The sequence below is a fragment of the Bactrocera neohumeralis genome, chromosome 4 (assembly GCF_024586455.1).
Source record: "Bactrocera neohumeralis isolate Rockhampton chromosome 4, APGP_CSIRO_Bneo_wtdbg2-racon-allhic-juicebox.fasta_v2, whole genome shotgun sequence".
In the NCBI taxonomy this organism is placed as follows: domain Eukaryota; kingdom Metazoa; phylum Arthropoda; class Insecta; order Diptera; family Tephritidae; genus Bactrocera; species Bactrocera neohumeralis.
The window spans coordinates 35,973,729-35,987,489 of NC_065921.1; the positions used below are offsets into that span (position 1 = coordinate 35,973,729).

Genomic DNA, 13,761 nt, shown 5'->3' on the forward strand with positions numbered 1-13,761 from the left:
TCAGTCATTAATGCTGTATTAACATATATTAATTCTATTCATAATTATATGTACATACAATGTATGAGAGTATCTATGTATTCCGCTTGCCAAAACAGTGATCTACACACTTAGATATGTATGTACACTTGTCAGTATATATTTGCGAAATCTTTTCACCAAAATCTACATTTAAATGAAGCAAGTTTCAAAGCAACATTTTTCGCCTTCAGCCTGCCCGCAAGACTTTCTGCCCCTCATCCCCACGGCGCACGTATACCCACAAATGTATGCTTAGGTTGTCTATAGACGGCTATATAAATATATGTGTAGATGTATGTGTGAGCTTATAGCTAAATGTATTTGTATTAAAATTCCATTCAACGCATAACCCGAGGCAATGCAGAACGCCCGCAGCGAGGACTCTTTTTCTAACATCCACAGAGCACGCAAAGGCAAAACACACGCACACACACACATGCATATAGAAGCGTGGTAGTTGATGTATGCAAATGCCGGCGTGAACCTGTTGGAACCAACTAATCGCCGGAAGCGCTTACTGTCGCGCCATTCGCTACCTCGCCTCCACCTCCGCCACCAATCGGGCCATTACCAACAACACTGCATTTCCTGTGCTTAGACACAGTCTCTGTCGCGTCGGTCGCGCGCCGCAATGTTCGCTTGCGACCAGTTCGATGGAACGGTTGCATGGTTTGGTCGTTGCGTTTGTTGTTTATTTATGTGCCAAGTTGCTCAGTCGTTGCTTGCTTTTCATACAGTTTGCTATTCGTTGAGGTGAGCGCGTTAAAGTGGCTTTAGATGTGTGAGGAAGCCAAACAAAAACTTTTTGTCAAATAAATAAGCATCTGAAAGTTATTAAAGTAGTGTAGTGCTTCGGAGATTTCTGACTTTGCCGACCAGTGTAAGTTCTTAAAGCATTTTGAAACATAAAATAAATTTTTAAGCAGTGGAATCGCCATTTTCTATCGGAAACATTAGCAAAGTACATATTGAGCTGTTCCAAAAACAAAGCCGAATTTGTGCATTTAACGCTAATCACACTTATTCGCAATTAGATTGTGCTAACGCAGATTGAATTGAAAAATGTCAGCAACAGTGCAAAGCCAACTGAATAATCGCAGCAAAAAGCGGCAACTTGTTGCACCCTTGTGTGTGAGACGACGCATAGTCACGTGCCGCATAACAGTAATCTGGTTCACATTCATATACATACATACACTTACAACTACATATAGGAAAGAAACGAAAGTGTACGTCGTGTTTTGCTTCAAATCAGTCGACGCAGATTTCCTTGACCTTAACAACTGCATTTCATCGAATAAAATGTGATAAAAAAAAAAATATTTAATAGTTTCTTACCTATTTTTAGGTTCAACATATTTTTACAGATATGTTAAAGTACTTATATATGGTTATTCAAGCCCTTCTACAACTAAAATAAAAATTGGATATAGTCACTCTAATAGTAGGCCTATAAAAGTTTCGAAATGTTTCGTTAAAAGAATTAAGGTAAGGATTATCCTAGGTATTTAGGAACCTAATTATTGAAACAGATCCCTGTAAAAAATGCGGCAGGCCGGCATGAGTCCCGGATTAGTCTCAAAAGATTAGGTGACAACTGTTATTTTTTATCTTCTACATATGTATATACATACATATATTCCCTTTTCAGTTTTTTACGAGTAGGAAGCATCGAAAGCCTGAACCCAATGTCAATGTGAACTTTAATCCACCATCATGTATTACGTCGGGAGTATGATTGTGATCATCCTAATGCATTCAGGAACAACCTGTATTTACTTGACCCTACCTTGTTTTGTCTTATAACCCCCTTGTACAGTGTTTATCCCAAAACCATTCTTGTCTACTCCAGTCATGACTTATGTGTCGCGACTTAGTTTGCCGTTGCATTTTGTTGATCTCCTTTACGTTGTTGCTCTCCAACACTTTGGTGTTTCATTATTTTAGCTGATAATTCGCACACGGCTTTTCACTTATCTAATGACCATATCCCGAATGCTTTTTTCAAAATTGCCTTTCTTGGTCATATTTCGCACAATGGAACAAAATGTGCTCTACATTCTCGATGGTCTTGCCTCCACAAAAATCACATTTGTTGTTGTCTTCATGTTTGAACCGCCTCAAATATGATTTGAAAAAAAAACTGTGTCGTATTTCATTAATCTATTTTCAACTATACCCAAAAGTATTCCTTTGGGACTAGTTATAACTAAATTGTATCCTAAATGCAATAATCCGAAAGTACTCTCTTTAAAGGGATAGTAAACAGTATACTGGTAGTAATCTCACATTTAGTAAAATTGTGAAAGGCTTGCACAGTAAATCGAGCGTGTCCGAAAAACGGCTCTTATCGGCGTCTGCAACCGTGGATAGTGTCGGCAATTGCTTTGCTGCGAAGGTCTATTTAAGGCTTAGAGAACCTGTGTATATGGAGAGGTCCAAACAAGGTCACTCTGAAATTCTCTCCTTCTTTAATTACACCCCTAAAAACTGCAGCGACGATGCAACTTCTGCGGGTAGTTTCTCCGCTCATTTACTCACGTGGGATTTGTGGACGGAGAAAAGTCGCTGGAGAAGAGGCGCAATGAGTTTTTCCCATATGGGTCGAGGCTAGGAGCTAGCTAGAAGGACAAACTTTCGCCGCTCACATCTGAATGGAAACGAGTTGGATAACCGTTGTCATATTGCGTTTTAGCACTGGACCTCGCTTGGTCGTGTTGACCAGCAGGCTCTGCGTGATTGCAAAATACTTCTGAGTTGAAGTTGAAAGTATCATATCTTCCAAACTACTTGTTCTTAGCAAAGTTCATATTGCCGCAATCGTTCTTACTGGATATTCTTCATTAGGCATTCATGCTTTAAGGTTAAAAATGCTGCTGGATATAAACTGTCAAAGTTGTATGGAAGAAGATGGATACATCTAAATACTTTCTTTTACATAGATAATTAGATAATTATTAGCTATTGATAGACTGAGGTTAAAACATGTCGGCAGAGATAGACTTACTCGACACTGGCATTAGCCGCCTTAAGAAATTTGTGATAGGGTCAAAGTGCTTCCCCTATTAATGACGGTCCTTATCAATAATTTTATTAGAGTTCTAGGTACCACAATAAACCGGCTATGAGCTATACAAAAGAGATCATTGTTATGCTCGATTCTTTAATCTAAGCTAACCTATAGTATCGACATAAATTTGCATTATAATGTTCCGAATGTAGGGTACTTTTTGAAAAAAGGCAACTAATTCTTACTCAACTTTAATTCAAGCAAATCGCGATAATGTTCAAGCAGTGCGCGAATTTTAGTTAGCCCCATAGGCTTGTCGATGGTTTAACATAAGAATTACTGCCAAAAGTAACTGATTTTAGATTATTCCAATACTTCTTTCGTAAGAAAAAAGGGAGAATATATATTTCAAATCACAGAAACAATAAAGAGAAATTATTTAAAATACAACTTAACTATACACAAGGTCATTCGCATACACAGTTGTTGAAAATACTCCCCAACATTTTCGATTGAGTGCAGATTTAACACTTCTGGCTGGCCATTCAAGCAATGGTGGAGAGCGCGAAGCAAAAACCTCCCTTGCTTTCATGGGAACGTGGATCCTGGCATTGTCCCGTTGAAGTGTAAACTTAATTTCGACATTATCCTCTAAATAATCATTGAACCAACATTTCGATATTTATTTCCAAATCCATTTTCGTCTTAATAAAACATTGTTTAAGCTTTCCATGGTAGAAAAACCTACCCCATAGCATTACACATTCACCTTTAAAGTTATAGATAATTTTAAGTGGATTATTTTCACGCTGATCATGCCAGTAATAACTGAACCCATGGTCCGTCTAAATAAAATTTATTTTTGTCAATAAAAATCACATCCTATCGATGGCTACCTTATGGACGTGCTTACTTTGCGGTTTTTTCAATGGATTTTTCCACTTTATGTTTCTGTCTGCAGCTAAAATATTTTGAATTCTTCTTTTTTCAGTTGGGAAATCTAATTTTTCTACTATTTCAGAGGCTCTCAATCTGTAGTGGCGTCTTCTTTAATAATATTAACTTGCCTTCGTGTTATCTTGTTATTTCTCCTTGATTTTTTATCGTCAATTGATAACCCTTCAACTATTACATATAAACACATTGAAAAGAGTAAATGTTAATAAAACTTCACGAATAATAATTAAAAGCACAGAGAACTTACCGCAAAAACGATGAAAATAAGACTTCGGCTAACGAAACCTCGCAGCAGTTGTCGGACAGTATTCACGTTTTGTTGGCTTAGTACCGCGAAGCTTCTGTAGCTAACAACTGTTGTTTATAAATACAAAAATATTAAGATTGCATGCGACAGTTACTTTCTCTCTATTTTAAGAGCGCGGACTTACAAGCATATGTGTAGTATAATAATGTATAATTTCCCTCGTCGTTGTGAGTATTTGTTCTTGATAAATAAAAACACTTCTCTCAGTTCCATTAAGATAACTCACATGTTGGCCCATATATGCGGTCCAAAGTCACCCGGAAATTCGAAAAACTTTATAATAGATATATGGGAGCTAAGGGAAGTATTGACCCGATTCAACACATTTGTAACATAGAGACATACCACTCGCGCTTTTAGTAGTTTTTAACAGTACCGTTATTCATTTTCACGCTGTCGGTAGAAGTTCTTATACTCGTAATATTTGCTTTGGCGATATTGGTTACTGTAGCTATATTGGATTTAGCTAATATACCTGTCCCGTATATTAAGCTTATTAGAGGCCACGCGAATTTTTTCAAAGTGGCAAAGAGTTTTATATCTTAATTTAGCGGTTAATGGCATTCTCAAGTTCAGTTTGTATGGCCAGGCAGAGGCCATCGGAATTTCATCTCTTAAAACTTAAAGCTCATAGATAGATATAGAGATTTACATATAATTGATCAGAATGACGAGGTGAGTTGAATTCGGATAGCTGTCTGTCCGTCCGAATTGGACAACGAGCTTTCAAAATTAAGGAACTACTCGACCAATATCAACCATTACATTTTGCTTAACTTTATGCTAGTGCCCTCAAGATATAAATTAAGTTGACATTATGATACAGAATGGGGACTATTGGACCAACTTTTGGAATCGCTTTTTCAAAGAGGGCCTCAACGGACCACCGTTAATTTCACTGTGTACTGCTATTAGTGACATCCGTATTTTGTGTACTAGTTCGGTATTTAGACGGTTGGCATTGTTGGCAAAGCCTTTGTGACCGTGAGGACAAAAATGACGATCAACATGTGGGCCAATCAAAATCCGTGATCACCGGAAATTCCATCGAAACTGTGCTTGAGTTCTTCAAAAGTCAGCCGAAATCGTCCTTGAAATTCATGGAAATGGAATTGAACATCTCCAAAACATCGATTTATTGTATTTTGACCGAACATTTGGACATTTGGGCTTACGAAAGGTGTGTGCACGGTTTGTTCTGCACCAATTGACTGACGACCAAAAATTGCTTAGAATCCAACATTCAGAGAACATCATTAAAGAGGTCAAAAAGGACAAAAACTTCCTTTACAATATTGTGACTGGTGACGAAAAGTGATGTTTTCAATATGATCTCCAAACGAAACGCCTGAGTGCTGAATGGAAGGCACCGGACGAGCAAAAACTCAAGAAATTGCGCATGGGGAAGTCAAAAGTGAAGACAATGCTGATTTGTTGTTATGTTTCCAAGGGTATTGTCTACAAAGAATTTGTTCCACCCGGCCAAAACGTTAACGCGGTATTCTACCTTGGTTTTTTGAAGCGTTTGGTGCGCCATATTCGACTTTTTCGGACCGAATATCCCGAAGATGAAAGTTGGCGTTTGTTGCACGATAATGCGTCCTCTCATCGATCGACGCTTCCACTCCCCGTATTCACCTGATATGTCAACGTGCGACTTCTCCCTTTTCAAAAAAATGTTCCATGAAAGGAAAGCTTTATGCAGACGTAGAGGTCATTCAAAAGGCTTGCACCGGCATACTGTCGGCCAAAGCGGCCAACGAACTAAAACACTCGTTCCACATGCTTTTGGACCGTGCAAAAAGCTGTGTTGAAGCAGAAGGAGACTATTTTGAATAAAATATATTGATTTTGCCGAAAAACCCATTTGTTCTGTTTTTTTTTTTAAGACTTGTTTTCTTTGGGAAGCTCTTTGTATAAGCAGCTGCCTCCCGCCAGCCCTCCGGTTTTTAAGGGATTCTCTGACGAAATTACTAAGATTATTGCCTAAATTGCCGTCTACCTATCGATATATTTGTAGTATTGCGGGAGCTTGAAATGTCGCCTGAGATCGAGCGCCGAGTAATAGATTCCGACTGCCACTTCAGTGACCATTTTTGATCTCTCTATAGATATTGCAAGTCCCGCTGGTGAGTTGCATGCTCCTGCGCCAACCATCCACTTTTGGTGTGGTTTGAAACAATCACTCCAAAATAAAGCGTGAGGATATGTAGTCTATTTTATCCCCAACCTCCTGCTTATTTCCGCCAATGTTGCAGTTGATTTTGTTGCATAGCTTTCCACTACAATTTCGGTTAGTGACAGGTTCAGTAAGTTTTGTAGTGCAGTCATTGGAGGATCTTAGCGCGTGCTCATGTTATGTAGAGAACATGAAGTCGCTGTATCCACTCCAACGGTTTTCTGTATATTGCAGAAAGCGATCCACTCAGTGCTTAACTCTTCAATTACATATGTATAAAATTAAGCATAAACATATTTGAAAACTAACTATGAGAGAATGAGTATCCCGGACACCCTGGTTAATATATAGTATATGACTTTTTTCTCAGTAAATGTTGGTATATACATATGTACATTTCTATAGGCCCTAATAGCCTAGACAGACGGCATCATTAATCCGGATTAACTGCGCACTTAATCAGATCCAAATTTGTAGGTGACAGATGGCAGCTTTGCGAGTTTGATAATATTTTCAATGAAAAAGGTTAGAAGATAAACATTATCGTTGTTGGCCGAAGAATTTTTACGAACATATCAACGCGTTATTTTTAAAACTGCATCATAACATAAAACAGCTATCAGAGTTGCTTGTTTCTCATTCACAATAGATTAAAATTGGCCGTTTTTAACAATGTTGCCAACGAAAAGGCAGCTAATTCTCTGAAATTTTGAGGATTAAATGGGAGTTAGTTAAGGTGTTAACTTCACTAACTCCTGAAATAATCCGGATTAATGCAATTAACCGGATTAACGCTGCCGTCTGCAAATGCTATAAGGGATATAAAGAATGTCGTATTCACCGTGGAATTAGAAAGAATAATAAATTTTTCATACTAATTAAGATACCTTAATTAAGTTGGGTTAGCCTGTTTCTTCCGCACAAGTTACTTTCTTTCGAAATATTTTTGCAATCGGTTCACAATTTTGGTAGATTGGGAACCCATATCTAAAAACTATTGTAGAAGGAGATTTAGGTAGTATTTGACCTTCGGTCGAAAAGTTAGTATAGTCACTTTGCTTAGAATTGGACGTAACTTGAGTTACTTTCAATGAAAGATGATTGATTTCCTTACATTTTCTGGTTGTCATGGGCGCTACATTCAAAATGATATATACTTCTTGAATCTGGTTTTCAATGGAGTCAAATTAAATCTGGTATTTCGCTATAATTCACTGCTTTAACAATGTATACTTGTTGCAACTAATGCGAAAACAAATCTAAACGCCTCAAGAACATTTGAGCACAATATTACTTTTAGAGCGATATACATACAGATTCTTGTGTACACACATATGTATGTATAGTATGCATGTATGTGTATGCAGTCGGGTGCCATGATTTGTACATGAACATCTAAAATAGTCACGATTCCATGTTTGTGGTAATGTGCCAATATACATATGTATACGTATATATATGTATGTATGTATATGCCGATGTATGTATATGTACGTACTTATTTATGCTCATGCACAAGTGAACATATTTGCGTGAGTGTATTTATTAAAGTTTGAAATGACAATACAGCCTCGAACGAATTTCAATTCGACAATGAGAAAACGCAGTGTGTGCGTGCATTTAAGCTGAAACAGGTAAATTCTACAAATTAGCTAAAGGCGTTAATTTCAAATCAAATATAAAATCAGCAGAAATAAATACAATGATGACGGCGGCAGCGATGACACAAAAAAGCAACCAAAGCACAATTTACGGCAGCAGCAGCAGCGGCAGAGGCAGCTGCAGCAGTGCCGGCGGCAGCGATGGCAACAGCTGGCAAATGGAGCGGAGATGTGGCGACGCAAGCAGCGGCGGCAAGCAGAAACACAGACACAGCACAGTAATACAGGCAATAATTTTGTGCTAAAGCATTATGTTAAAGTCGCTTTGAATGGCTGGAGGGCGAACCGGTGTTACCAAAGTTAAAATGCCGCCAGCGATTAGGCCAAAGTAACAAAAACTCAGTGAGGCTCGCATCCAGTGAAGCGCTTAAATAAGTGAAAGACAGAGGTGGAGCTGTTAGGTAGCCACAAATAAACAAAATAAAGCGAGAGTCATCAGCAGTGCCCGAAAGCGATTGATGGTGGAAGGATAGGGACCGGGAGGGGGAAGTATCGGCGCATGCAAATTAAAAATTAAAATATCCACACCCCGCATTTTACATACGGACACGAATGCTTAAGAAACACGAAATCAAAACGAATGTAAGAGAGATGCTTCTCCAGCGTTAAAGCGAAGAACCACACGAGTACCGAGTTAGTTAACGCAGTTTACTTTATTTGACTAAAAGTCTATTAAGCATATTGAATTGGAATTGAATTTTGCTTTCTTTGGATGTCGAGGATAAAAACTGAGATTCGGTTGTGCGAGGCATACAAATAATACAACTTAAATTTTTGTAATATAGTTGAAGAATTTGTAAACGTTGTTCAGGAGTGATGGGATTGCCAAACAATAATGAACAAAATGAACAAAGCAGCTTGACAGGCTAGAAAAAGGTAACTCTACTTGGATCACCCTGTTATTATGCAAGCAATATAGGCAATTATTTTGGATAGAACGTTTATATTCGACAAAATTCCGACTCTCGATGGAAAGAATATCATTAATGCTATTTTCGCCGATGACAATTTTTAAAGTTGAGTAGGGCTCTTAAAGAACCACAGCCTAAATTTAAATTAATTGGCTGATGCAAATGTTGGAGGCTTGAAACTAATTAGAAACTTCAGCACGCAAACAACAACTTCGCTTTAGTGAAATTAATATATACATACATTTAGACTATGCAACCAAAAAAATATCCATATATTTATTTTCTCATGAGTTACTCACACCACTCAAATGAGAACTCTGCAATCTTATAACGATTACTGTAAAATTTCATCCAAATCTCACTTTCGCGTTTGTTTTGACCTCGTGGGGAAGAGATCTGTTCCGCGGAGTTGAGTAAAATGGAAAAAATAACACTATCTCTTGATGATACAAATCTTGCTTTTGGAAATCAAATGGTAAGTCAACTAGTGTTTGGATGCTGTTTACGGAGACTCTTTACCTCTGTTGTTCCAAAAACGTATTTACAGTTCACCGATTGAAGTGACCAGAGAACTTAGTAGGCATCTTAAAAAAACTTCATACATTATAGGTTTGCTCATTGCTGATAGAAACTGCAACTCTTAGGGCACATCACATCAGTCTGTGACGCTGTTTAAGAGCATTTGAACGAGTTTCTGTGTCGTTTCGTCACCATCGATAAAAGATGGATCCACTAAGACTTATCAGAGAGCAAGGCACAATCGAAACAATGGACTTCACCCTGCAAACCAGCTCCAAGAAACGTGATCTCCCATTGGCCACAGACACATCGTTTTCTGGGATTCACAAATTGTGATATACAAGGTCTGTCGCAAAAGAAACAGAACTTTTTAAATATAACTGTTTCTGGTGGCGCCACGTATTGGTGGGTATAAGAAATAAAACGTTTGATCTCTTGTTGACATTTTGTAAACATTTTAAGACAATTGGATAACTACAATCAATGTTATCGATCAAAAAGAGACAGCAGCTTTTGGTCATCGGTTGTAAAATGCAAAGAGCAAATATTAAATTTTGTTTTAAACTTGGGAAAACGTTTACTGAAACATTTCAAATGATGAAAAAAGTTTATGGTGATTAGTGCCTATCCCGTAGTAATGTGCATGATTCCAACAAGGTCGTGAGGACCTCTGTGACGATCAGAAGTCGGTCGTCTTCAGAAGTCAAAAATAAAGACAATGTTGATTTGTTTTTACGATTCCGAGGGTATTGTACACCGAGAGTTCGTCCCACCTGGCCAAACGATTAATGCTGTGTTTTAGCTTGGTGTTATGAAGCGTCTTTCGTCACGCATTCGTCGTGCTCGACCACAATACCTTGAGGTAGGGTCCTGGCGCCTGTTGCACGATAATGCGCCGTGTCATCGGTCGACGCTTGTCACTGATTTTTTGACAAAAAACTCCATATTAACCATTAATCACTCACCCTACTCACCTGATCTGCCACCCTGTGATTTTTACCTATTTGGAAAACTTCATTTGCCCATGAAAGAACACTGGTTTCAGGACATTTCAGCTTTCCAAAAGGCGACGACCGATATTCTCAAGAGCATTCCGAAAAATGACCTTCAACACTCATTTGAAATGCTAATTGACCGGTTTAAACGCTGTATCGAAGCACAAGGAAACTACTTTGAATAAAAAAGTATAACTTTTGAAAAATATACATTTGGACGTGGCTTTTATCCGGCCAAGGACTGTCAACTCGACAGACGTACATTTTCAGACAAGTTAGAAATAAATCGTAATTTTTCAAAAAAAATCCATTTTAGTTTGTAGGTTTTATATGATTTTACCACCGTCGTACTCGCTTAAGATAGAAAAATTTGTTGATAACAATTTTAAATTCCGCTAATAACATTAATTACTAAATGCTTTAATACATATGTAATTTATTTACAAATGTAGCTAGAAAGAAAAAGAGTATAGCTATGTTTCACGGGGGGGGGGGATTGAAGGAATCTATTTGGTGGTGGTATTGAGGAAAAGCTATCATTCTCCTTCTCAAAGGGTACCGAAACATCAGAGGCCATACAAAAACTATTTATTATTCAAGAAAATTGTAAATGCTTTAAGGGAAATACAATAGGTTGGAAATACTCGGGAATTGCTTCTTACTAATAAATCCAGCCAAACACACATCAAAATTATTTGAGTTTCGCGATTCAAGGAGCTCTCAAACATTTTAGTATTCATCAGCTAAATATCTATGGTATATATGTGTACCGTTACGCCATGTTTGACCTTTTATTACTTACGTTCCGATCGCGGTTACAGCAACAACTATTCCTGCTATTGACGGCATTATTAAACACAAATTACCGTTTTTAATGCAAGACAAATTAAAGGCGCTCTTCAAACTTATGAACCATCGTCGAGGTAAAGGTGCTTTTGGCGACTAACACAGCATTGCGCGTCACAGAGCAATCTGGAGTGGGTAGCGGCGAAATAACCAAAACGCTGCTGATTATAACGATTGCGGTTTACACGCAATCGCAGAGATGTCTGCGCACTTTGACAACCAATCGCCACAGTGACACCGGGAATGTGGTATGTACATATGTAAGATAATATGCTAACACGACGATACACCGATTCAACTGAAGAATTATGTGCTCAAGCAGAATTCTGGCCCCTAGTCATTTTGGTTGACTCAATTTATGTTTTTTCCTGTTTTTGGACTGTGGCGTTATTTAGTACTGTTGGTGTTGTTAATGCTGTCATACACACACACACACACAGACAAACACATGAATCTGTTTTGCGCTGAGGTCCTTTTCAAGAAATCATATTACAGCGTCGAAAGCAAGCAAGCCACGAAGGCAACAACAATAATTGTGAATAACGCTAAAGACTGACTGCCATTGTTGACGGTGAGGAACTGGTCCTAATGGCCCCCGGCAATTTTCTATATATTTTTAATTCTCATCCTTTTCGCATTTCACTAATGCGGTCGGAGGGGTTGCGACGAGTGCAGCGTAAAACGAAAGGAAAGCCACATACAAACGTATGGAGAGCAATACAGGAACCTTAAGCGTGGGGAGGTGTGCGGAGCAACAATGCAGCGTGCCCAACAACGGAAAGTATCAAACTGTCAGTTTTCGAAAAATTAAGCTTCGGGCACTTTCATACATTAAAAATTAATTCACACGTACAAATGCGAGTGAAACCGCATTATGACACACACACACACACATGCATGCCTGTGAGTGTGTTTGTGAGTGCCAGCAGCAGGAGCGGTGAATGCAAAACAAAAGCAAACAAGGCAAGGGGCAGCGTGGCACTTAGTTTATGAGGTAAATGTGAAATGTCACGCATTGACAGGTTTTTGAGATGTGTTTAAATATTTCTGACCCCAAACAAATTGCAACAATAGCAATAACAGCAGCAGCAGCAGCAGCAGCAGCAGCAGCAGCAATAAAAAAGCAGCCTTGCACAGCGGCCAAAGTGAAGCTTGTCCGAGCGGGTTATGTCCCCGAATGCGTTGCATACGTATCGGCTGCTGCAGCGGCAACGGTAAAGCAAAGGTGTATGACAAAACTACAACAAACAACAACAATAACATAAACAGTGCTGCAGTGCATGAAAACGTCAAAGCAACACAAAACTGTGTAAACCTTCGTGACTTGAACAAAATATGATTATCAATTCGGCCCGAGGCTGCATTCCTGCATTTCCATACAAAATGCGCACTCAAATTGTTGTTGTCAAATATGGGCGAGCATGCACACACACACCTAATCCCCGACTCGCTTCACACATATTAACATATTTATATATATATTACATTTATATGTATGTATATACATATATTTATTTACCTAAATGCGACAAATATTTAACACAGATCAAGCCACCTAATGAACGAGTGACTCAGTGAGTGAGTGGTTTGGAAATGAGTGAGAAGCAGAAATGACTCGCCAAAGGAGCGCACTCACGAGTTTGTATGTACATACTTATGTATATATGATGGTGTGCATAAAGAAACAAGAAAAAAAAATTTGTAATTATTTCATGGTTGTGTGGTTAGTTAAAAGTTTTTGTTTTTGCTCTACGACTTTAAATGTTCTTGTAGCTTTATACCCCGCAAAGGCTAGATTAAGTTTGACAACATGTTTGTAACACCCAAAAGAAAAAGCAGGAGATCCTATGAAGTATATAGAATTAGTATCAATATACAATACAAGTACTTTATGTATATAAGTTATCACTCTGACGAGCTGCGTCGATTTAGTCAAGTCCGTCTGTATATATGCGAACTTGTCCCTTGTTCTTGAGACATCGATCTGAAATTTGGCACACGTTATTTTCCCAACAAAAAGTTGATCTATTGTGGGAACCGCCGATATCGGACAACTATAGAATAACTATAGTATATATATATAGCTGTCATACAAACCGACTGATCGAACTAAAGTCCATGCAAGGAGAACTTTTTGACAAGATATCTTCATCAAATTTGACACTGGTTATTGTCCAAGGCACTGGTGCAACCTCCGAAGAGATTGTTCAGATCGGATCACTATAGCATATAGCTGCCATACAAATTGACCAATTGAACTTAAGATTTTGTAAGGATTATTTTGTATTTGTAAAGGGTATTGCAGTTTCGGTGCTGCCGAAGTTAACCTTTTCCATTTTTTTCAATTGTTGCCAT

The 13,761-nt window shown here is 38.3% G+C and overlaps 1 protein-coding gene across 3 annotated transcripts in view; it reads left to right on the top strand.

Moving 5' to 3' along the window:
• The first annotated feature begins 751 nt into the window (after positions 1-751).
• The window catches only part of LOC126755099 (BTB/POZ domain-containing protein Tiwaz), a 101,785-nt gene continuing 88,775 nt past the window's right edge, over positions 752-13,761 (top strand). For all 3 annotated transcript variants that reach the window (XM_050467433.1, XM_050467432.1, XM_050467434.1), the window contains exon 1: positions 752-901. The gene's annotated coding sequence lies outside the window, so the exon portion shown is untranslated. The remainder of the gene's footprint in view (positions 902-13,761) is intronic.